The sequence below is a fragment of the Puntigrus tetrazona genome, chromosome 2 (genome assembly GCF_018831695.1).
Source record: "Puntigrus tetrazona isolate hp1 chromosome 2, ASM1883169v1, whole genome shotgun sequence".
Taxonomy (NCBI): Eukaryota; Metazoa; Chordata; class Actinopteri; order Cypriniformes; family Cyprinidae; genus Puntigrus; species Puntigrus tetrazona.
Genome location: NC_056700.1, coordinates 13,385,524 through 13,410,609, shown reverse-complemented (window position 1 = coordinate 13,410,609; position 25,086 = coordinate 13,385,524). Strand labels below are relative to the sequence as shown.

The following is a 25,086-nucleotide window of genomic DNA, read 5'->3' as shown; positions in this document are numbered from 1 at the left end:
GGGTCACAGGTCACCACGTGGTGGTGGCTGCGGCTGCTGGATAAGCCTTTCATCACAGAGATGGAATCATCCAGCGAGGGTCGGAGGCATCCACGCACAGTACGGATCCAAAATTACCTGACGGTCTGCAGGGAATACATAAAAGACATAAATGACCATGAGCTAAATAAAAAAATATATATATTTTTGTTTTGTTTTGCCTCTATTTATTTTTTTGCCAGATCTATTAATTTATTCAAAATACAGTTCACAGCTACAATGATTTGAGTATATATCATCTTTCAATTTTGAATTCTAAATAAAAATGTAAGAATAATTTTTAAATATTGAGAAAATAACATTTTTCAAAACGTAATAAACACTATTTCTCATTTCTGTTGACTGTAAACTGGAAGCAGTTGGTGGATGCCATTGGTGCATTTTTTTATGGATGTGTGTACTTTATTTAACCTCTTCCAAAGTGCATACAGTTAACAATCTCGATTAGTCCCAAAAAAATCTTGGAGGGGGTCTGGACAGTTTTAATATAACTGACTGGATTTGTCTGCAATAAGAAAGTCACATACACCTAGGATGCTTGAAGATAAGTAAAAATTTCATTTTTTTGGGTGACCTAATCTATTAACCCTTTCACCAGCAACAAACAGTTCAATAAACTTCTTATTCTTTGAAAAGTGGAACCACAACCACTTTGCACAAAACAATATGTACTCAAACCTACCTAAGCAGAGCTGATCTGATCAAACACCTTGTTAGTTCAATGAACATCTGTGTTTGACATTACACAGCAACAGTCAGGCTTTCAAAATGCTTTTTTGTCTGACAGTACTTGAAAGGATTATTCAAGGCTGAGAAGTCTTGATATTTTCTGTTCTTCTCAGAGGGAAGGGAAGAAAGCTAAGATTCAGATGATAGATAGACAATGTAAAAAGGAAAGTAGTATTGAGAATCACAATGAAGTATTTAAGAGAAACTAGGCCCTCTGGAGTGCTCGAGTTAACTTATGAGTTTTTAAACTTTTTTTTATTTCAATGTTGCTTAACATTTTAAAGTTTTAAATGTAATTAATTTTTTATTCTGTAAACAGACACACACACACACACACACACACACACACACACACACACACACAAAAATTAACCAGAGCAGTTCAAGTGCTTTTAAAAGACTTTGTGACACAAACCCAACATGTTAACTAATGACTAGTCAAGTAGTACAACCCCTAGAACCCCTAGAACACTACTTTCAGTTCATTACCAATCACAGCTACTTTCAGCTGCTTTCTGTCAGAGTCATTAAGATCACTGCATGTTGAGCCTGATGGGACACAAGGCAGCGCTGTGTCTACTGGGGCACTGTTTCGATGTGAAGCCTGATCATTACTCCTAGAGCCACTGATTTGAGAAAATCTCAATTTCCTTTTATACTGATGTCTTTTCAGATGTTTTCAGAGCCCAGGCTTTCATCAAAGGCTTTTCTTGGAAAGCTCACACACTGTGAACTGTTTGAACTAAGTTCACAAAAACCAAAACGGATTGTTCCATTTATCAGTTAGGTTATCTATTGCAGGCAAAAATTAGCTGGGATAAACCCCTCTGTCAGGTATATGATGCGACTGAATCACTCATGTGAACAACTTCGGCCATCCCAATTTTGGGCATTTTGTAAGGCATACAGCCAAATGTGGCTAACTGCAGATGGTTAGCATATCCTCATTCAGCCACACTAATTGCGTGACGTTGGATATGAAGAAGAACATTTGTTCCAAGAAAGAGAGAAAGAGAGAGAGAGCAGAGAGTGAGAGAGAGCCAACCCTGTTATTAGAGAGGTTATTATTGGGCCTTGTGACAGTCTAATGGGAGGGGGCTGTTGCAGCTTGGAGTGCAAAGCAACGGATCTCAAACACCTACATGCCACACACTCATATCACACATACACAAACAGGAAGAGAGGAGCTCATTTACAGCAAATCTTTAGACAGCCAATTGCAAAGACACTGATTCACATAGCACTGGGGTTCACATTGGTGCTGAGAATGTCCTTCACTGTCGTGTCAGCATCACCTATCCTATTCATAACAACAGGCATCAACCAGATACACAGCATCTATAGCTCATGCTCTGTAATGGAACTATATACATACACGCACACATATTATGACAACTTTGGAGGGAATGGCATGGTAACTTACATGGCTACGCTTTCCATCCTATTTGTATGCACATTTTGGAATATCAAAAAAAAAATAAAAAATTGGATGGAAATGGCAAGCAAATAAATGAGAATAAATTCTAAAAATGTGCTCAAAAACTTATGAGCACATTTAAATAGAATAAACTTTTTTTGTCTGATTAGAAAAAATATGCATAAGCTACTGAGTAAAACACATTTACCAAATAATAAGAACATTTACTGACGGATAACTTGAACGATCTCATTCACATGTTATGATCATTCCGAACTGATGAGCAAATTCTGTAGTCTGTATTATAACTTTTTACACGACTACGCTCCTAAACAGCAGCATCCGCCTTCAAAAGCAATGACTACATTTATTGCGCTTTGTCAGCTCTCGCCTGAGGCCCAAGTAGGCTAATTTGCCTGTATCATATATATGAAAATGATTATATTTAGTGCCTTCTGCTTTCATTTGATTGATATTTAATGCCACAGTTTCCCAGGAAGTGACACTGTTATTCTCTTTGCAAGAAAACGGCGCCTATTTATGTATGTTTTATGTGATATTCTAGTTTTGAACATGTATATAATTCAAATCTTTGGATGAAAACATATAGCTAATGTTAATCTGTTTGGTCTTATGGAATAGATATGTTAAGCAGCCGCTGTGGCAGAGCAAGTACCAAGACTTCTACTTTCTACTGCCAATACATTCACAGAAAGAAATACTGCTGCACAAATGAAATAACCCCATATGGCATACATGAATTAACCAGTAGCAGATCTATACAGGTGGTGCTGGGGAAAGTAAAGGGTTTCTGAGTTCACTGCAACTGCTGGAGTACTAGACAAGTGTTCAAAAAGCAGCAAGCTTTATTGGCTCCTGATACAAAAGGGCCAATCAACTGCTTTATACGATTATGTCAGTAAAGTCGGATTGAGTTTGACCCATCGGACTATGCCTTCTAGAGTTTAATGACAGAACTTTTAATTAATATTGCAAAAATCAATAAAATAACGTGCATTGTTTAAATGATACAGTAGCTAGACAGGAAGAGGTTAAGAAATAATTCACGTGTCACTTGAAAATTGGGAGAATTTTTTGAAACCAGTGAATAAAAATAATGCAGTTCAAGTGATGCTATTGTTTTGAAGGCTTTGATAAGAATCAGCTCCCAGTTGGTACCATGGTTTACATGGTATTAAATCGACTTATCAACGTAAGGTGGGAAATTACTAATACTTTCTTCTAAAATACCAGCTATTATAGAAAAGTAACATAGGACTATCCTTTTGTTTTCCCTTTATTTTACAGTAAAACTGACATACAAAATGTCATATGCATCTGATAAAGCCATTCCCTTCAGTCGTCTCTGAGAGACAATGAGAAAACTTAACAGCTCCTGTGGCTCAAGTCCTGGAATTGTATTCATCTGCAAGGGAAATAGGTCATTGTGACAGGTGGAGTGTGGATTGGCTATGAGTGAGATCTGCAACAAAGGCTTTCTAATGGAGACTAACACCTGCCACCCACCTTCCCTAATACTCTGGTGAATCTCTACACACCATTCATAAGACTTAGCGCCAATTCATTTGTTCCCCTTTAGAGTTGTTGTTTTTACCAGCACAGCATAAAATCTTATGCAAATATGTAAAAAAAAAAAAAAAAAGTTCAAATATATTAAATAACCTCAACAGATACTGAAGTTATGTTGAGAATAGATTGCCAGATCTCTCTACTGTACAATGTCATTATATGTGTCTCTACTCTCCAGTATTAAGTAGCAATTTCTCAGTATTAATTCAATGGGCTTAATGGTATGCATAATACAAGCATATTGCTTATTTGTTAATCTATACTATTACCTTATTCTACCTGACAATATATTTTAGATCACTTCCAGAGCCTTACTAAACTTAGCAACTACTTTTTGCTAACTATTAATGAATTAAGAGTTTATTGAATAAATGGAATCACAGTACTACTCTCTATCATTTAAAAATCTGTTTACACTGGGCTTTTTATATGCTACTCTAAGCATAAGCACAGAATATATACTGGAGTGTTTGCTGGGCCATATTTTTTATAGGTTAAACAAAAAGTATATTCCATTACTGCGATCTTGCATGGGCAGTATCCACCCTGTCTTTTCATAGGTATTAACCCAGAGAGGTTACACAGCATGGATAATTAGTCTCTGAGGGAAAGGAGTCACCACATTGGCTGAACAGATAGGAAAAAATACATACAAAGTATACATATACTAGAAAAGTAGAGCCAAGGCCCTTAGTTATGCCCACATTCAGAGTCCTTATTTCACATACACACACACACACACACACACACACACACACACACACCGTATACTGTAAACACAGTTTTTTGATCATTATTACTAATACATTGATTTTAGATAGAACTGTGATCTACATGATCTGATTTCATGATGTACCTATTACATCGAAACAATTAAGCATTTTGATTTACTGTCCCATGTCACAGATCACAGGAATAAGAGAAAGACTAGGATGATTCTGAGCAGTTACTTGTATCTTTTGTGATGCTAGAAATCACAGCTTGACTCTGAAAGCTCTCGTGCAGACCAGTAGTTATGACAGAATGGGATTACTATGATGGGTTGAGAGTATTTTCCTCCTGATTTAATGCTCTTTGATTTGTGGGCATCCACCAGCTTATGGAGAACCAACACTTTTTCTCCAAGTTTCCCAAGACCACTTACCAGTGAGTGGAATAATTACAACTTTGCATAAAAATTCAGAACTGCATTCATAACATCAACAGCGCAAGAAATCCTTGCCTCCAGAAGCGCTGTATATAGACACATGGTATAACAGGTCAAATCTCTGTTGAAAATCTGTAGAATGAGCTTTAGTGCCATATATTTCACCTCTCTGTTCCGCTTTCAGGAAAATGTGGATCCGTCCTGCCCACTTTTCTCCTTCTGACTTCCTAAGCCAAACCCCAGAAAGATCCATGGGACCTCTCTTGTTTCCTCCACCAGCCATTTTTGTTCCCTATCCACCCTTTTCTCTCTATCCATCTGTGCTTCTACCTATCCTTTCCCTCTCTCTTCCCGGCTGATACAGACTTGGGCGCCGTGGCCTTCAAAATGACCCCCCAATCTGGCAGGGAACTGGATCCTTGACTTCCTCTTCACCCTGCTCATATACTCCCTTGGCAGACAGATGGAGGTGCACATATCAATATAAAGATGACAAACATGAATCTACAGTACCTTGCTCACACACACACACACACTCGCGTATCCGTGCAGAGAATGATGAGCTGGCGTGTAAAGATGTGGAGTCAGAGATCTCCCGATCTCTAGTCTCAGCGGTATACCATTGGAAGGCAGCTTGATTGATACACATCCTGCAAGGACCAGGATAATATACTGCAATTTGATTTGTTTATAACACAATATCCATCTGACATTTATACGCCAAGCGAAAGAAAGCGGATTAGCCTACGCAGATCAATCGCGTGAATTATGATCAATGGTAATGCAAAGAAAAAGGTTCAGCAAGCTTCATGAACCTTCTGACGTAAATCGCATTGTCACGTCACGATTATCACCTGAGTGTATTGTACAGAGAGAAGAGAGGATTTTAAAAGTGGCTGCATGGTGTATCGAGACTTGTATGGTGGTTGGCACAGCTTTGGCTGGAGTGAGGGATGGAGTGGAGCTACTGGAATCGATGCAAAGGCCTATTGTGCATTTTGGTAGCTCAAGAGCCTCTGTTTGCAGGCTTCCTGTGAGCCAAAAATAAACTCAACTTCTGAATAGATTTCCTCTCTTCCTACGCATGAATCTCGTGAGAAGCAGAGGGAATGAGATGGAGGAGAGAGAGAGAGAGAGAGACAGAGAGAGACATTGGTAGAGAGAGACAGAGTAGAGGTGCAGGTGTAATGTTCATTTAGCTGGGTCAGGAGGATCCCCTGATTTTCCTTGGGCCTGCATTTCTTAAGAAGGGGAAAGGTCATATGTCAGTGCGGACATGCACCTCTCGTAGACTATAGATTAAGCATCAGGTTATTTATATTGTACAAGTTATTTCCTAGAATCATGTTTAATGGATCTTCGAGTGAGCCTGTGAAGCATTTGAGGAAGTCAGGTTAGTACTGCAAACTTTATTATTCAAAAAGCAGCCAAGTATTCTAGTTTAAATAACTTATATTATTCATGCTTTTTCCACTTTTTTTGCATTTCTATGAGGGCTTTTAAAGTATAAAAGTTATACAAGAACATTTATATAAGAATATCTCCAACCTAGTCTCATAGCATCATTCTAAACACCACAATGGTACACCATTTAAAAAGACACACCTTCACTCCTACAAGTTCTTATCCTGCAGTTTCAAAAGAAAGAATGCAGCAGTAAATCTCTGACCACCTTTTTTTTTTTTTTTTTTTTTTTTTTCACACAAATTTACAGAGTTTTGATTAATAAAGTTATGTAATATAAGCGTAATAGAATATATCATGTTATGACTTCAAAACAATATTAATAAGCTGGGAGATTTGAAAGCAGATACTATCATCACACATATCCAGCTTGGATTTGGTATAGACATAGCTTCCACACTTGATAGAGCATTAACTTTTGCAAGAATCCATGGATACTTCAATTCTGAAGATGGCTGCCAATCCATAGCTATCAAACGTAATTCCAGCAATTCAGTCAGTGGACATTTCTCTGCCAAAAACTGCAGTGGGAAACGTGAAGTAAGGCAAGTAAAGATGGTGCTGCACAAAAAAGTGCACAGAGGTTGATATTTTTAGTAGACCAGGTTAGAATATTCTGGTCACTCATTTCTTTATGTAATGAACATCTTGAGGACTGGGCAGTCAAGCTTCAGAGAGTAGACTTCTGAAGACATGCAATCATTTTATACAAACAACTGACCATGTCACATTACCATAAATATATCACAACTGCTTCTAAAAATCATAAATCACTTCTTGTCACAAGAAAAGCAGGTTTTTAAACAGATCAAATGAATCTTTAAAGAATCTGAGTAAATATTAAACCATCACTCACTTAATGTCTAACTACCCTACTAGAGAAGATATCAGTAAAAATGACCAGGTATAGTTTATCCCAAAAGTTTTAACTCCACCATATTTCACTCCACCCTCATGCTGGTACAAACCTGCCATGCAGAACAAAGAAAAAAACTATTTTTAAAGAATGCATGTAGCCAAAATGTTTGTGACCAGCGACTTCTATTATTAAGACATTTCTTAAAATATATTTTATTTTCTACTAAGAGAGAGAAAGTCAGAGAAATATGAAACAACCACGAAGGGTCAGTAAAATCATTTCTACGAACTACCCCTTTAAATGTCAGGCCAAACAAGAAGCTATTGTATAGCTATAACTGGAATAGCCCAGCGCAAGCCATGTTCTTGACCTTTGATACTTTTATAGTGGTTTTCTGCATCGTTTTTTAAACTTAAAATATCCAGTCTTCATTCACTGAAGATTTCATAAAACAAAAAGAAATTTTAGTCTAGAAAATGTCCTCAGAAGAAATAAAGTCATACATGTTTGGAACAATGTGCCAGTTGTGCATTTTGGTAGAATTTTCATTGCATTAAACAGCGATTTGTAACTATTAACTTCAGTAAGTTTTGATTTAGTAATATTAAATAGTACTTTACTAGTTTTGGCTAATTTTAATTATATTTTAATTTTAGATTCTGACTCTCAATCTTTTAATTTCCATTTCACTCAGATTAAATTAATTATCAACAATGCAGAGTACAGTATATGCCAAATTTCTTCACAAGAAAATATAATATTATATTACTATAATATTAAAAGCAGTAAAAATGAACTGATTTCCTATACATACAAATGCTTAAATTACACTAAATGATATATTTATAATGATAAATGTATTAACAGCATAATTATAGTTCTACTCCAATTCATTTTGGAAACAAACATTTTGATGTCAGTGTCAAAAATTAACCGCTTTAAACACTGAAGAACAGTAGAAATTATAATGAACATTATGATTATTGCAATTTCTCCACTCTAGAGTTAATTTACCTACCTGACTAATGAGTTTATGATAGCAGATATATTTTTCTCAATGTGACATTATGACACTGTTTACAAGCTGTTAATACACACACTTACACACACTGTTTCACCACACACACACACATACACACACACACACACACACACACACACACACACACACACACACACACACACACACACACACACACATAGTCTCATGTAAATAAGACAAGCTATATATTTTGGAAAGCTGCGCTTGTTTCTTAATATACCGCCGGATGTTTATTCAAGTGGAGGAGTTTGCACGCAGTTCTTGAGCTATTTTGAGACAAAAGTGCTATAGCAATCTAATGTTGTTTGAATGCTGTTTTCACTACGTCACGCTAGGTATTTTAAGCCTTTCATATTGACTCTCCTAGATGGTAAATCGCTCCATATGACCTTAAATAAACCCTGATATATGACAGTTGCAGGACTTTTAGCCTTTTATGTTACTGAGAACCTACATAGGACAAAAAAGGAAATTATATATATCGAGATCTATACAGTTGAGTAACATACTGTGTGGTTGTGTTTAGTTCTGGATTTAGGTGTGTATGTGTGCACAAAATACGTTTCTATTCCCAGAAATATCTCAAAAGATGAAATTAGAATATCACCGTGGCTGACAGATGGTTTTAATATAAATTGCTGCAGTCCTTCTACAAAAACATTTCTGCTCCTTTTTAAAAACAGCCTAGGCATGCTCTATAAGGAGAAATATACAGAAAGCACTGTACATCTAGAAACACACCAAATGAACTAGCAAAACAACATTGAATGTCTTAAAATTCAATTGATTTTTATTAGGTGACCTCTGTGTTGACTCTCAAACGACAAACAGCTGTAGCAGAAATAAAGTCAGCACGCAACTACGTAATGCTACATGGCGAAGTGTATGTCAAAATCACATCTCTCTCCCAAGAACTGAATGAAACTTTAGTGAAAAAGAAAGTAGACAGTTAATTATACCAAGCATATTAGAGTTATAAATAATAGTCCTTTCCTTCCATAGGCTGAAATCTTGTTTCAATGTTATATCTACAAAACATTGGCATTAGCTAGTTAAAACAAATTATCCGGAAAATGGTATTGCAAGGATTCCATCACAGGCGACAATTACTAGCTGCAGGAAATAAGGGGTTGTGTAGGGAGTGTATACAGAAAGTGACTGTAAGATGGCTTCAGTTCAGCTTTTAGCTTCATATATAGTGCATGTCTTTATTATTTTGAAACTTTTAGATTCAGACAGAGTAGAAGTAAAAACTGCATTTCTTCTATAAATTGTTTCGGATCCAGTTCAGGTGAGGATGAAATGGATGACACAGTAAACTACTACAAAATGCATTCAAATGTGTAATATGTAAAACACTTTTCATATCCAAGTACTGCGTATCCACTATTACACACTATAGACCTACATTTATTAGTAGTGCAGTTCGTCTTTTTTATTTTTTAATTTTTGAACAGTTGAATTCTCTGTGCATAGTTAAATATTTGACAATGCACTTTGTTATAAAGTATTGGAACGGACACGACAATAATAATAAAAATAATAATTTACTGATTAAGCTGCTGTCAAGACTGAGAGGAAAATGCTCATGACTGGGGTAGGTAACGCATAGGTTGTATACAGTACATATATTTATAGTGTGGCTGCTATGAGCAGCCGGCAGATCAAAACTTCATGTGCAAGTACATACATGTTGACTGTTTTATCATATTTCCATTTCAGCAATTATCCACTTCAATAAACAATTGTCCCCAGCATTGTTCAATTGACCAATAGTTAATGCATTTGATGCTTTGTAGCTTATTTAATCCCAGCACTATTCTAAGCCAGCAATTAACAAACGTTTACTTTTGTTCATTTTTGTACTGGCAAGTATGATCAACAAATAATTAACCAAGAACTCGCCATCGATCTTGGTAATATGAGAGCTTTTTAAATAATCCACCTGCATTTCAGTCACGGAGTTCAGTCAGCGTATTAACGCAAGCTATGTACCATATTACTTCTCTGAATTGCAGGTCACGGTAATCATCTGACTTTGGTTGTTTATTAGGCCTCAATAACGCTACCCTATGTTTAGTGTGTGGTGAAGCGGCGAGCTTTCTGGAGCATGCAGAAGATACGTCGAGAAAGTGAGCATACCACTGCAGGTTTTTCAGACTGCCAAATGGCCTTTTTTATTGATAGAGCAAGTATTTTAGATGAGGATACTTAAAAGCTATTGGATTGGATTTCTTACTTGGCTTCTATACGCGGTGGGATATGGTGATTATGTTGCCTAAGTGAGACCAAAACCCCAGTGGCATTAGTATTTCTCCGACATAGATTCATTCCTTTAAATGTAAAGCACTTGAGTTCGGGAAGCCATTCAGTGTAACTCCACAGTACATACCTGTACAACGTGTACTGCCACTAAATAAAGTGCAACCTGCTTCATAGAGGTGACAATGCGCTGTGAACCAGACGCTGAGCTATACTAAACATAAGACATGGTTTGGCACCTTATTTATAAAAAAAAAAAAACAAAAACACATTAAACTTACATCAAGTAGATAACACTCTTTCTCAGAGTCTATTCTTTTGCACTTTGCATACCTCAAACTAAACTCCTATTCCTTAGTGATAATAAAAAAGTGCACAACACACACTGTATAAAATTGCTATGCTTTCCAAAGCAATCAAGAATTTTTAATATAGAGTAAATGCCTAAAATAGTTAAAAAAGCATAGACAAAAATACAGAGATCAATTATTATCAATATACCTATTATTAGTCCACCTATCACTTGATTCTAGATAGAAGTAGCTAAATCAAAACTAAATCTCAAACAAATCTGAAAGTTTACTTGTGTGAGAAGCATTACATATCTCAACCCCTAAAAATACATCTTTAGCCATTTTCCTTTTCCTTCTTATCATTACCAACCATCAAGAAAAGGAGGATTTTACATAAATATTTCAAAGAAATGCTAGCTTAGGCCTCACTTAACACAGCCAAAAATTCAAAACAGCCTTCTAAACTATATATATATTTACAAGAGAAACTTGGTTACACGGCACCATGCAATGTTGTTTATAATAACTAAAATGAGTTTAAACGTAACAGGAATTGGATTACGAGCTACTCACTACAAAACTGGGATCAAACGTTAGCATTACTATTACGGCAACAGGTTCCTTTCCTTTTACCTTTACAAAAATAAAAATTAAAATTTACATTTTGTCTGTGTTGTTCGAATCTGACATATAATAATGAAAAGTGGAAACAATAAAAGAAGCATTAGGTGTAACTTTAGCAAAGGGAAAGGCCTGGTTGTGTTTTATCATATTAACTGTAAGCCATTTTATCTGACAAAATTGAAGTGAGGTCCACATGAGAGATGTTTAAAGTCAGTGCAGATGTTATCTGTCAACACACATCCTCCACTGATTAGCCGCTCATCCCACAGGGCTTTAGCATCCTCACTAGGCTCTGCATTCGTGACACTACTCCTTTTTTCTTTCAATCAAGCCGTGATTACAGCCTGGGAACTACAGACCACAAAGACTCCTCTCTAGCTAATCAGCTGAAAACTGTTTGAGTTTTCAAGTAAAAAAAAATGTCAACAGAAAAACAGGTGCAAAGATAGTCGCAGAATTTAAAAAATGTTCATGTTTTTTTCCCAGCATCTATCTTCTAAATTACTAAAGCAATTAAATATTACCAAGATACATACCAAACAGTTTGAAATATATAGAAATAATTTACAGGTGTTTCTAGGGCTCCACAATGTGCCTGGGATGTTCCAGTAGTCTCATGTAATCAAAAAAGGAAGTCTCATGTGTTCAGCAAGCAGGTAAGTATTGATAAAGGCTATTTTTGCAGGCTAATCAAGTTTAGATTGACCCATGCTTTGTCTGCTCTACAAAGCAGTTTGCCAAATGCCATGTCATCCTGATTTATTTCTTACATTTTTGTATGTATATAATAATAAATCATTCATTGTCATAAATACAAAAATGCATGACTATTTTTGGAATTATCAACGATACACATGCTGGAGCCAGATGGTGTAGAGTATGCAGCTGGGACCAATATGTGCTTAACCATACATTAATTGACTCCTAATCTGAGACAGAAGTGCTTTTCTACTTTAAGCTTCAGTTTCACCCACAAATCATTCAAGCAGGTCTCCAAGTTTATGGCTTGGAAATTGATGCAGCATCTGTATTAACAGTAAATTTGTTTAACTATAATTACAGTACATCCACAAATTATATACAAACTTAAAAGCAAACACATTTCAGATGCAAATTCTATATTATTCATTTTGTATATAAGCAGACAAATAAAATAAAATAAAAATTGTAATGAATTTGAAGGGCACTCACAATCAAATTTGATAATTATTTGCTGGTGTTGGTAACTCAAGGATTGTACATTTTCAACTTCCACAAATAACAATTTAGATACAAGATATTGATTTGAGCGAAATTATTTTAGTGTGCTGTTAGAAAGACTATGGAGTGAAATCTGTTGTTAGGACAAATACCAGGCAAATCTACACTCTTTAGCATCATTACTAATACAAACATCTGACTGAACAATACCACAATCAAGTTAATCAAAATTACAATTCAAATGTTCGCATACTGCATACATGGTGGTTGGTCAGATGAAACCATATGTTGAGTAATGCTGTTTATATTCACGCCAATCTGCTTTTCAGCGCCGTGCACGAGAAATCAGAGGGGAAGGAAAGCATCTGTAATGCAGTTTAATGGAACTGCGCTGCTAGCGAGCACTGGCTCATTATGTCACACATCGGGCAGTATGCAGAAATCCATTATGCATCAGCACATGAAAATGAGGAATTGCGAAGGAAAAGAAGAGATAAGGGAGGAGAAATGTCAGAAAGCTGAGCCGCAGGCTGCATCCTCCAGTCCGCCTGGGATACGCTCCAGAGTGTGTGAGTTTGTGTGCGCCAGCGCCTATGTATGTCTGCGTGTCTTGGGAGAAAAGAAGCACATTCCCACCCACTCAATCCCATGATTCAACCGAGCCTGCACCAGGCGTGGGCTTGAGAGAGAGAAAAAGAGCGACAGAGAAAGAGCCTCTCAGAGAAAGCGAGAGAGGAGAGACACGGAGAAGAGAGAGAAGCAAGCAAAGGAGATGCAATGAGAGTGAGAGAGTGTTTCTTTATCCACTCTCACCGCTATGTTGCAATGTTCCTTTCAGCTGGTGTTCAGGCAGTGCTTGAGGAGAAAGGCTGCTGGGCTGAGGACAGGAGAGTTGGGCAGGCCTGAGGCAGTGTTTTGGCCCTGATGGCTCTAGCTTATTATGACACGTCTGAGGAGCATTATTTAATTTTTCATGCTTTCAAAACTGGGTTAGAAACTGAGGCAGGACACTTGTGAGTGAAGCAAAATGGGATGAAGAAATGTTAAATATTCACACTTTATAGTATGTTTCACATGAAGACAAGAAGCGCATAGAGAACCATATACTTTCAAATAAACATACGCTTATGCGAAACTGCTGTTCACGCTTTTTTGGAAAATGATTTGTTAAATTAAAACAAATACTTTGTGGTAGTCCTTGGCAAACATGTTTCAAAACACAAAAGAGAGGAAATTGTTGAATAAAGATCTGTTTTTTGGAGCAGTTATTACTGTAGCTTTATAAAATTAAAAGCTGAACTACTGGACTATTTTGTAATAATGTCTCACTTTCTAAGATCTTAGAGTTTGTTACTTTCTTGGCTATCTATGCAGGGTCAAAACTGTTGGATTTCATCAAAAGTTTCTTAATTTGTGGCTCTGAAGGGGATAATGCCTTAGATATTTGAGATATGGCATAATCATTAATTACAAGTTTTACTATCCTTTTAAATCTAAAAACATGGCCAACTGATTCACAACAGAAGTATGTAGGTAATATGTGAACCATTTGATGTTTCTGTCTAAGTTTTACTAGGCAACAGGAGGTCAACTGATCACGTCAACCCTAGCTTTGCTTTTGATTATTCAAGTGCAGGCTTGTTAAAAAGATGCTAAAATCCATGTCATGAAAAAATATTTGCAAGAACACAAGATTACGCAGATGACAGGTGTAACATCAGTCCTAGTCAGGTGGGGCCTATCATTTGTCAGTCAGGTGTCCCTATGAATCCGGCGGTAAGATCATAACTCTTCACTTTTTTTGTCAATCGCCTTTGCAGACAGGTTTGGATCAAAAGCATCATCGGCCCCTAGAGGCACAAATGTCACCCACCGCATGATGCCGCTGGCGCCTCGATGTGAAACATATTTTCCAGCGATTATGATGCAGTATATAAGCATCTCTACTTGTTAAAAAGAAAATGGTTGTTTTTGAGTCCAAAATCAAGTTCACACAAAGCCCATGTTGCTTGTTGCTAAGTTATTTTAAAAATACATTATTAGGAACTGCTTCATATTACATAGTTTTTTTAGGTTTTTAAGACATTAACTGTTCCCAAATGCAAAGTAAAATGATTTATTTATGAGATGATAGTCATTTATGAACAGAACAAAAAAAAGCATTACAAAAACTCAACCTAAAAAATAAAAGTAATATGGCACAGGGACCTGAAGCATGTGCCTCACATGCCTAGTTTATAATTCTGCCATAACTGCAAATTATTTAAATCAGACTCACAGTTCAAGGACAGTTCATACCGAAAAAAAACCTCCTACAGGTTCTATGAGGTGTGTCTTCAGCTGAGAAAATGTCTTGCCAGTATTTCTGTAGTACATGAAGCTGGTATTAAGCCACTTGCATTCCCCATGAAATGTTTTCTTCCTGAGCCATGACTGTTTCATTAATGTGCTTCTCTGTCTCTCACATTCACACACACACACAGACAAAGAAGGGAAAAAAAGAAACAAGCAAACAAATATCAAGCGGCGAGCCCTCTTCACATTTTCCAGATGCAAATGTCCTCTGTTAATGTTTAGTGCCTTGGAGTTGGATGACTTGGGGAACATAAAAGTTCATGCAATTTGCATAAACAGATTCAAACTGCACTGTAAGACTGTAAAGTCTTGTGGGAAATCTAACATGGAGCTGATGGAAGATACAAGTCTTGTTTAATTTCACTGAGAATGATGATTGACCCGACTTTCATGACAGCCGTGTTACACAAATGTAAACGTTGTGAAACAGTCACCAAAGAAATTCATACTAAGTTACTGCATCTCCTAACAGTACATGCTACCACGGACAGCTCCCACATTCACGGAGTCATCATATTAACTTCAGCACCCTGGACAGCTCCCCCAGCATACACAGGGTGGCCTGCGCTGTACTAATGTGGCTTGGCATCCTATCAGTCCATGTTCAGCGCACATTCCTTCGCGACAGTACTGAAATGCCACCGTCTGTTGAATTTACCAGTAACAGTGTTTGCGAACGCTCATCAATTTGCACTTTCACACTCAGCTCTTCTTGTTGGGGAGGAACTGCTGTTTTAATTAACTAGACCAGTGTTCGGGACAGTTTAAAGCAGACATTTAAAGCTCATGTTTTGTTAAATACTTGTGTATATATAATTCAGCACACAAGCCCTTTTATTATCTGATCTGTAAAGTTGCCAATAACAACCTTTTAATTTGGGAACACTTAGTTCCGTTACCTGGTTTAAGTCATTATAAAAACAAACTATTCTGCTACAATATTTGCCTTATTTTTTAACGCAGAACCAAGTTACTTTCTGCATGACTTCTGATTCATTAGCCAGTGTGAGGTAAATAACCAGAATAGTACAGAATAGCAAAGTGCAGTAAATGATTAAACTGTGCTACAAGCGATTATGGAAAATGATTACGATTACAAATTAAAACAATATAATAATAACAAAAGCAAGTTTGCAACATCAAACATTGTAACTGACTGAACAGCTGGTAGCCGACACTTTATGTAACGTAGAAATAAAGTGGATACTTGATTTGATAAATTGATAAATCATAAGAAGACATTTTTTGTATGCTTATTTTGTGCTCGAAAAACAGTTCAGGGTATTATCAATGTTGCAAACTATTGTGCTCCTTAATATTTTTGTGGAATACAAATTTTTTCAGGATTCGTTGATCAAAAAAATAAATAAAAAAATTTGAAAGTGTTTGGGGACATTGGATTGGAGAAGGAACAACAACTACAAAATATAAATCCTGATGCCAAGCTTTTTGAACAATAGTATATATTATTTGGATTAGTGAACACTATTCAGTATTACCAACATATTGGCTGATTATTAGTATATATATATAAACACAAATACCTTAATATACAGTTATTATTTTTATGCTCTAAACTATGACAAAAACTCTTACTATCAATAACCAGCAATTAGGAGTTTATTGAGGTAAGAACTTTAAATTCAGTTTTGTGTCTAAAATGGTAACACTTTATTTTAAGATGACATCTATTAGTTGCTTATTCGCATGCAAATTATTAGAATATTGGTCTTTTATTAGTGCTAATTAAACACATATTAATGCCTTATTCTAAATGACCTTATTCTACATCCTTAATCCTACCCAATATCTAAATTTAACAATTATCTTAACTATTAATAATAAGCAAATTAAGAATTTATTGAGGATAAAAAGAATTACCTATTCTAAAGTGTTATAAAAATATAAGCATATAGTTCTTGAATAAAGAAAGCAATCTGAAAAAGGAGGAGGTGTCCACAGTGCTCATGCCTCACATGTGAGCGCTAAATCAGTGCCGCTAGTAACTACTAGCCTGACTCACATGATGTGTTTGTAGGTCAGAGGTAATGGTGGAGAAAGGAAGCCTCTGCAGCTCATTGGGCTTTCATCAGTGCACAACCTCTTTTCATTCAAGGTGCCGTGTAGCGAAAGATCCGACATGAGAATGCGAACATACAGGAAATGCTTAAGACAGCACCATGTTAATGTGAAGTGAACATACGCAATTAAAAATATAACAATAAGAGTGAATCATCACAAGGCAAAATGTTCCATTAAGACGAGTACGGGCAGGAAGGAAATTCACTTGGTCTGTTACAAAACCTAGTGAGCTACCTACTGCCTACATACACAGCTGCCGTCTATGACAGAATCCAAACTGAAATAGATCTTCGTAAGTGACTGGTTTGGAACACTCTACATAGGCAGCAACTCCGTCGTCATACATGTAGAGATTTGACTCACAACTGATTTTAACAGGGGTGATGACAGAACACTCTACAAATATATATACTACTACCATTCAAATTTTGAGGTCAAGTAATATAATAGGCTTTTGATGGAACCCTGTTAGATTTGTTTCACAAAGCAATGTCCCGATAGAAGAGATTCTGATTATTATTATTCGTATTATGGACATTATATAGCTCATTAAGATCATTAGCAAAAAAAAAAAAAACTTTGTATATTTGTATATCACTCAATTTGTTTGTACTTTGTGAATCATTTGCACTGTTTGTATTTTTATAAATGGTTTTCACTATTAGCTGAATACTTTGGGTTTATTATTTATTTCCGTTTGAAAATATACTTCTCTGAAAAAAAGAAAGAATGTATTTTTACTGTGACTTTTTTGCTTTGTTTTGTTATTATATAACACTGATTTAATTTTCGTTGTCAGTAAATGTTTTTGGACACGTCTATAGTGTTAATAAACTAAATTGACCTGTTTTTCACTAAAAACTCTTATAATGATATTGCAATAAATGGCTATAACTTGCTTGAGGAATAGTATATGTAGACAAAATTTAATTTGGAAGTGTAAAACGACCAGATACAACTTTCTAAAATTCTGGAAATTCATTCATTTTTAGAACAAAAAGCAGCACAGTTGGGAATTTAAATTAGCTAGACAAACTTTAAGTTCTCCTGTTTATAATAATACATGGCGCTTGATGTCGACTGCTAGGATAGACTTGAAAAAACTGCTGCTCCAAAAACTGTTCTAGATCTTTAAGGGTTAAATAGGAATCTTTGTAACATTATAAATATCAATTCTGATGAATTTAATTCATACTTATAATAAAAGTATTTTTTTTCCTCTCATAACCACCTTCTTAAATTGCTTAACAATGCATTCTGGGATAGGAGGCTGCGTTCTGAATAGGAGGCAGCTGATGGGGTTTGTAGTGATTCTGTGTGAGAGCATGTTGAGTAACTAATGCCTGAAGAGAAATGTTAGCATGAAAACATTTAGAATCAATATTAAGTGTATCAACAGCATATCCTGGAGAAACGTGCACTGCACACACTTCAAGATACTCACGCATAAATAAAAAAAAAAAAAAAAACATTTAAAAAGATACGCGAAAACAAAGATGAAAGCAAATGACAGCACATTATTTGCATATTTGAGGGTACAGTGAATTTCTTTTTTCGAGAGTTGGAATCAATAACGACTGAATCATCTGTCATTTTGATGCAGTAGTGGGATTTGTACTACAATGCGTCATCTGTACTCAGCATGAGCATCACATCCCTATCAGTTTTAAAAATGAGGGTCACAAATGTGTCTCACTTCCATTATTGCTCCTGTGTGATTCAGGATGTGTCACTAACAAAACCGGCAAAAAAAACTGGCACTTTTTTCAACTTTTCAGCTCATGTTCTCATCAGATAAAGCTGTTTTAAATGGGGAGCAGAACATGGGAAAAGAGGGGAAATATGGAGATATTAAACTGAAAATTTAATGAGCGGAGCTCTCCACGAACAAGCATGAGAGCCACCATTCTGAGAAAGTGCATCTCCCACCACGTGTTTCACCTTCTGCTGTGACACGCTCGCTGGTGCCAAAAACGGCTCGGTTCGCTCTCGCTCACAAAAGACGGGAAAGAGTACACATGAATGGCACAACATGGCCTATTTTTTAGAAAATGCCCAGCAACTTTAGGCAGCTCTATCACTGAACTCATGTATGCTTTATTTACAGAGACCTTTTGCTTCAATCTTTATGAAAATAAATCCACTAAAAAAACGTACTGGATAATGCGAAAGAGAAGCTCTGCTGAAAAAAACACAGTCGGGGTAAAAGGTCTGTGTACTTGGCGGCAAAAAGATGTTCCTTTTGAAACCAAAAAATAGGGAGCCGGGTGTTCACTTGTTTTATGTTTTAGTATTGAAAACAGCTCCTATTAAGTTTTTTCATTTTTTCCAAGAAACAAAAAACAAGAATTCAGCTTAATTTTTACTTTTACACTTTTATTTTTACTTGGTGAGCCAATGATCTTCTGTGATGCAGTTCCTCCCCTGCTGCAGGTACGGATTCTTGATGCATTTATTGCAACTAAATTGAATCTTTTTCTCATAAAATATCCAGAAAGTAATAGCGGCATACAATTAATTCGGGGCCAGAACATAGGCGCTTTCTTCTGTGCAGATATAAACTGGTCGCCCAAATGAAAGAGTAATGCATTTACTTACAAAACACTTATAATGTTCACGATCTTACAGTCGGAGAACAACCGATAAAATATATACTCTTGTGTGGGATATACACGCACTCGCACAGGACCGCACCGCAAGGTTTTCAAATATGTAACTTGTCATTTCGGATTGATTTTCACCAAAACCCACAGAATACATTAAGAACGCTGGGAATAGGTATTCCACAAGATTAATAGAATTATTCTAAGACAAATTTACATCTGCTTAAAAAAGTGAAATTTATAATCTCTGCCATTCTCTGCCAAGTGAGAGCAGGAAATTGTGTGTGTGTGTGTGTGTTTCAAAAATAGTCTTTAAAATAACAAGGTGAGTTACACCTAGTTGGGTGATGGGTTAAAAATCGACAAATCGACTACAGTCAAGCGCAGTATTAAAGCGTACAGCAAATATGCAGTCATAACTGTTTTTGCTGAGTTTTTAATTCATATTGAGTAGATCTAGGCTATTAATTGATATTTACTTGGATTTTTTTACTCATCAAGGGAAATAACAGGCTACCGTCAAAAAGAATTTTTTGTAAGTTAAAAACGACAACAGAATGCCCCGCTTGAAAGATAACGTATCTGTGAAATAAAAATTCCACTTATTAAATGCATGTTATTGATCTTACTACACAATTTTTTGGACCCTCTAATTTTGATTACAAAAAGACACATCTCAGACTCCAAGACCCCAACTTAAATTGTCTTTCCTTTTTTTTGGGGATAATTTGTTTCATTTGGATGTATATTTCGATACAAGAGAAAGGTCTCTAGCTACTTCTGTAGCATTGCAACTTTCACTTTACCAAACTAAATTACATGAAATGAACAAGGAAGCACTTAAAAGAAAAAATACATAAAAATCATTCATCATCTACTAACCTTTGAGTTGTTATAAATGCAATTTTACATACTGTATGTATATATATATATATATATATATATATATATATATATATATATATATATATATATATATATATAAAAATTACATTTGGGACAACTCAAAGGTGTGAAGAAACGGAGTAGTAAATATACTAAATATAGTAAAATATAGTAAAATAGGACTTAGGACTACTAGGCATGTTCATATCATCATTAATATTCATGAATCAAGTTGAATAGGTTAACACTATGCCCCACCTAGAGCGTAGCTGTTTAACTTGGTGGTATCTCATACTGCCATGGCCTAAAAGAAAAGAACAATACTGATTTCAGATGAAGAAAACTAATTTTAGTCGTCCTGTTCTCCCACTGAAACAAAAAACAAAACAAAACACGAATGAATTAATTAACAAATAAAAATAAATGTAAAAAAAATGTGGCGTCATATCTCCCTCGGTTCACGACTGTCACCTCGCAGTCAATGGACGTCATTCTAGATTAGTCATCAAGTACTGCTCTTCAGATCGACTTATACTCAGACGCTGCTGTGGACTAAATGATGTTTCTTTTTAGATGCTGCATTTATTCCAAAGTGTTCCCATCATTATGTGTCACTCTGCGTGGGATTCTAATGTTTATTAAAATATACAGATCTAGACAATCGATGGTTGTAAGATTAACAACCTCTCATTTCCAGTGTTCCTTTTTGCATAAGGTACATGCTGTTACATCTGCGCTGAAAGAAAAAAATAAAAAAAATTAAAAAAAAATAATTCAAAAGGAATGATTCATATGCTCTTCCATATTTCAGCATCCATTCCCATGAATTTCAAAAACACTTTAAAAGAGAAAAAAAAAAATTGAAAACTAAATAAGTGTTTAAAATCAAATCACATCTTATCAAACACTGCAGACCCACTGCGCAGTGGAAAGATTGTTTTGCTTGCGTTATGGCAGCTGTAGATTGAACATTCATGCAGCACATGAGTGTGATTAAATTAGGCCGTGTCACTGCCTCCATTTAACTGGTGTTCCTGTGCAGCAAACAGTTCTGTCCTAATGAAAGCAGCCGTGCTGCAGCACTCCAGAAGCCCTTTATCAGTGTGTGTCAGATTAGTCCTCTACAGAGCACTCCTAGATATCTTAACAGCCATGACTCTCATCCGGTGAACCTGCAGACTGTGTGTGGAGCGCTGGAGCTGCAGTATCAGGTGATAGTCCTGTGCAGGACAGTTAATCCAAGTACGCTGCTGATTCACAGGAGCCACAGCCTCGGGAGAAACCTGACGGAGGCTCATGGTTCCTCCATACTCACTATAACCGCGCCTGCTATGTGTCCGTAAACACTGTGTTTAGCTGCTAGCTAAAGCTACGACAGCTGGGGTCATTTGTGTTCTGGATTGTAGTGCTGATTTCTGGTAAAACAAGATTTTAAAAACAAGCAATTACTTGCTTGTTTTCAAAATTTATATAATAAGCGTTTTTGTCCTGTCCTGAAACACTGTAGCTCCATTCAATGTTCCTCTGCAAGACACGTGCACTTTATTAACCGCTAGACATTAAGTTAATAAAAAACTATTAAATATTCAACTATTTTAAAAATAAGTAAAAAAAAAAAAAAAAAAATATATATATATATATATATATATATATATATATATATATATATATATATATATATATATATATATAAAGGTGCCCTTATTAAAAAAGTAGTGCATTCTTGAAATGATCTTTTAGTTTAATTTCTCAGAGAAAAATATTTTATAACTGCTTCAAATGTAATTCAATTACATTCTTAAAACATTTTTTTCCCCTGTGAAATATACTTTTTTTATTAATACTGATTCATATAGTTGCACTCGTATGTTCTACATTTTTTTTTTGTATTTTTATGAAAATGTACCCATTTAAATTGATGCTCTACATATATTCAAAACCTTATGAAACAAAATGTAAAAGATTTCTAAAAGATAGTGGACTCTTTTAACATACGTTCTCAAATCAAATCATTTATAGAGATTCACCTAAGAACCAGGTGAAAGCGAGCCTAATCCTCCTTTCCTTATCTATTAAACAGACTGTGTTTTCCTTGACAAGAGATGAGTGTGTGTGTGTGTGTGTGTGAGAGCGTAGGTGTGTGTACTACCCCATCTGTCTGTGGCTTCTCACAGACAACTTTGTGTCCTTCCATGTGGCCCACAATAACACTTCCAAACAACAGAGAGCATATTAAACAATGTCCCATCTAATTAAATTATTATTATGCATATTACAATCAGGTCAAGAATGAGGTTAATCTAAATTTTACCAAACAAACAGCATCAGCAAAACAGGCAGATTTCCACAAAGCTCATAATACTGACACAATATTTGGTGAAAACGCATGAAATCGTACTCACGCTCAACAGTTCCTCATTTTCGGCTGATATATTCCAGTGCACACAGGAATCCTTTTGTTACAAAACTCCACACCAGCCTGACGGGGATAAAGAGAAACAGAACTGAGGTTATTAAATTTAGCAAGAGCACCAACAGGGACGTTCACAAAGCCAAAAAATATACCGCTACCTAATTTGAGCAAGAGAAGAATAAAATGGGAGAGGTTTTATGGTTCTCATTAGAAGCGATTGCGTGTTTATTATCCGAGATGAAGACAGCAAAAAGAGGGTTGAAGGCGAAAGGCACTTCAAACACACGGGTGAGAGAGAACGAGAAGAGGATTTCTTCCTGACACACTACGCAGAGACAAAAGACAGGCTTGTAAACAAACCAGGCTAAACAAATATAAAGCGCATTTACAGACAGGCAGATGTTGCCCTTGAAATATGCACGGAACTAATAAATTAATCATATTTCAGACCACCCGGAATTTGCAATATCTTTGTTAAACTTATAAACCTTTATAACGTCAAATAAAAATAAAAGCTGACCGTGAAATGACTGTATTTTCTTAATTACAATTTTAGTCTTGCATAAAATAATTTGTGAGAATTATTAAGTAATATTATTACAAAAGTAAAATGTTTTCACCAAAACCTCACAAAAACCTGTTTTTATATTATTAGTTAGATCTGAACAGTGTTCCTTCCAATAAATCTACCCTCATTTAAGTATGTTTTGATATCTTGCATGAAAAAAGAGACAAAAAATGATAAAGAACAATATAACATGAAAATAATTTATCAATAAAATTATACTATTTTCCAAAAAAAGAAAGAAAAAAGAAAAAGCACAAACACAAGCTATTAACATAGAAAATCTATTTATAGTTGAGTAAAATTTGAAAAATTATCAAATAAAACAACAAAACTAACAAATAAATAAATCTAAAACTATCTACTAAAAATATAAATAAAACTATCAGTTTAAATCTTTGGGGTTGAGAGTATGCATCTAAAAACAATCTTTAAGAAACACCAATACAACCAAATAACTAATGAAACGTGTAATCCACGATTTTTGTTGCCAGAAGCGAGCGCAATGGCTTTGGTTTCTCATCTCTGGCAAGTTTGATATCAACTCAGCCTTCAAAATAAAAATTCTTCATGGCACTTCAAGGATAGCGCTCCGTCATGTCATTTAACCGAGACTCCAAAGAGCCCTTTATGAGTGTCATGGAGAGATATCAGATCAATATTATGATTTCACTCCATTTGCATATTGAACTCTTTATGAGATCCTCCACAGTAAAAGTCGTCAAAGCATTAGAGAGAGCCATGGATGTATCATGAGATAACACGCACACACACACACACACACACACACACTCTGAGAGTTTGTATGATTAAGCGGACTCTTCCTGAGCCTCCGGATGCAGCTCAAGACAAGCTGTTTCCTCTGCATCATTATTCACACAGATGAGCATCATTGGCTTTGATCATTAGATGTTATCTTTGATGAAACTCCGTAACACAAACGGGTAAACTGTGGGCTGAGTGTGAGACGTAATGAGTGGAAAAAAGCGCTGTCTTGATTTCCCCCGCTGAACTGAATTTATGGAGGCTTTCTGCCCTGTACCCTCTCTATAGATCCATAGGTGATCCAGAGTTATTATAGAGAGAACACTTCTTCTTAAAGTGAAACATACACAGATTATGTCCTTAAACGACCTCTCAGTTGCTGTGTACTACATCACTTCAAGGCTTAACCTTAAATTTGTCAATTTTGTCATCATTTACTCACTCTCAATTTGTTTTCAAATGTGTTTGAGTTTCAATGAACTCTTGAACTCATACATATGCATATACATTTTCGGATCATTACGCACCACAAATATCAATGAGGTGTACTTAATGTAATTTATTTACGAAGAAATATCTCAATCACAAGTAAGCGTGTGTCAAAATATCCCAAATTAATTTTCATTTGGACATCGCCAAAAATGCTTTCTGAAATAAGAAATTAAACAAAATGAATTACTTTTGTTTTTTTTTTTTTTTTTTTTTTTTTTTTTTTTTTAAAGTAAACTCAATTAATAGAATTAAATGACATT

The 25,086-nt window shown here is 35.6% G+C and overlaps 1 long non-coding RNA gene across 1 annotated transcript in view; it reads right to left on the bottom strand.

The window, feature by feature from the left end:
• LOC122362453 overlaps nt 1-25,086 on the bottom strand; it is a 42,017-nt gene continuing 16,931 nt past the window's right edge. The window contains exons 2-3 of the long non-coding RNA XR_006253121.1: nt 22,994-23,070; nt 1-125 (exon numbers count right to left, since the gene is read on the bottom strand). This is a non-coding gene — a long non-coding RNA (uncharacterized LOC122362453). The remainder of the gene's footprint in view (nt 126-22,993; nt 23,071-25,086) is intronic.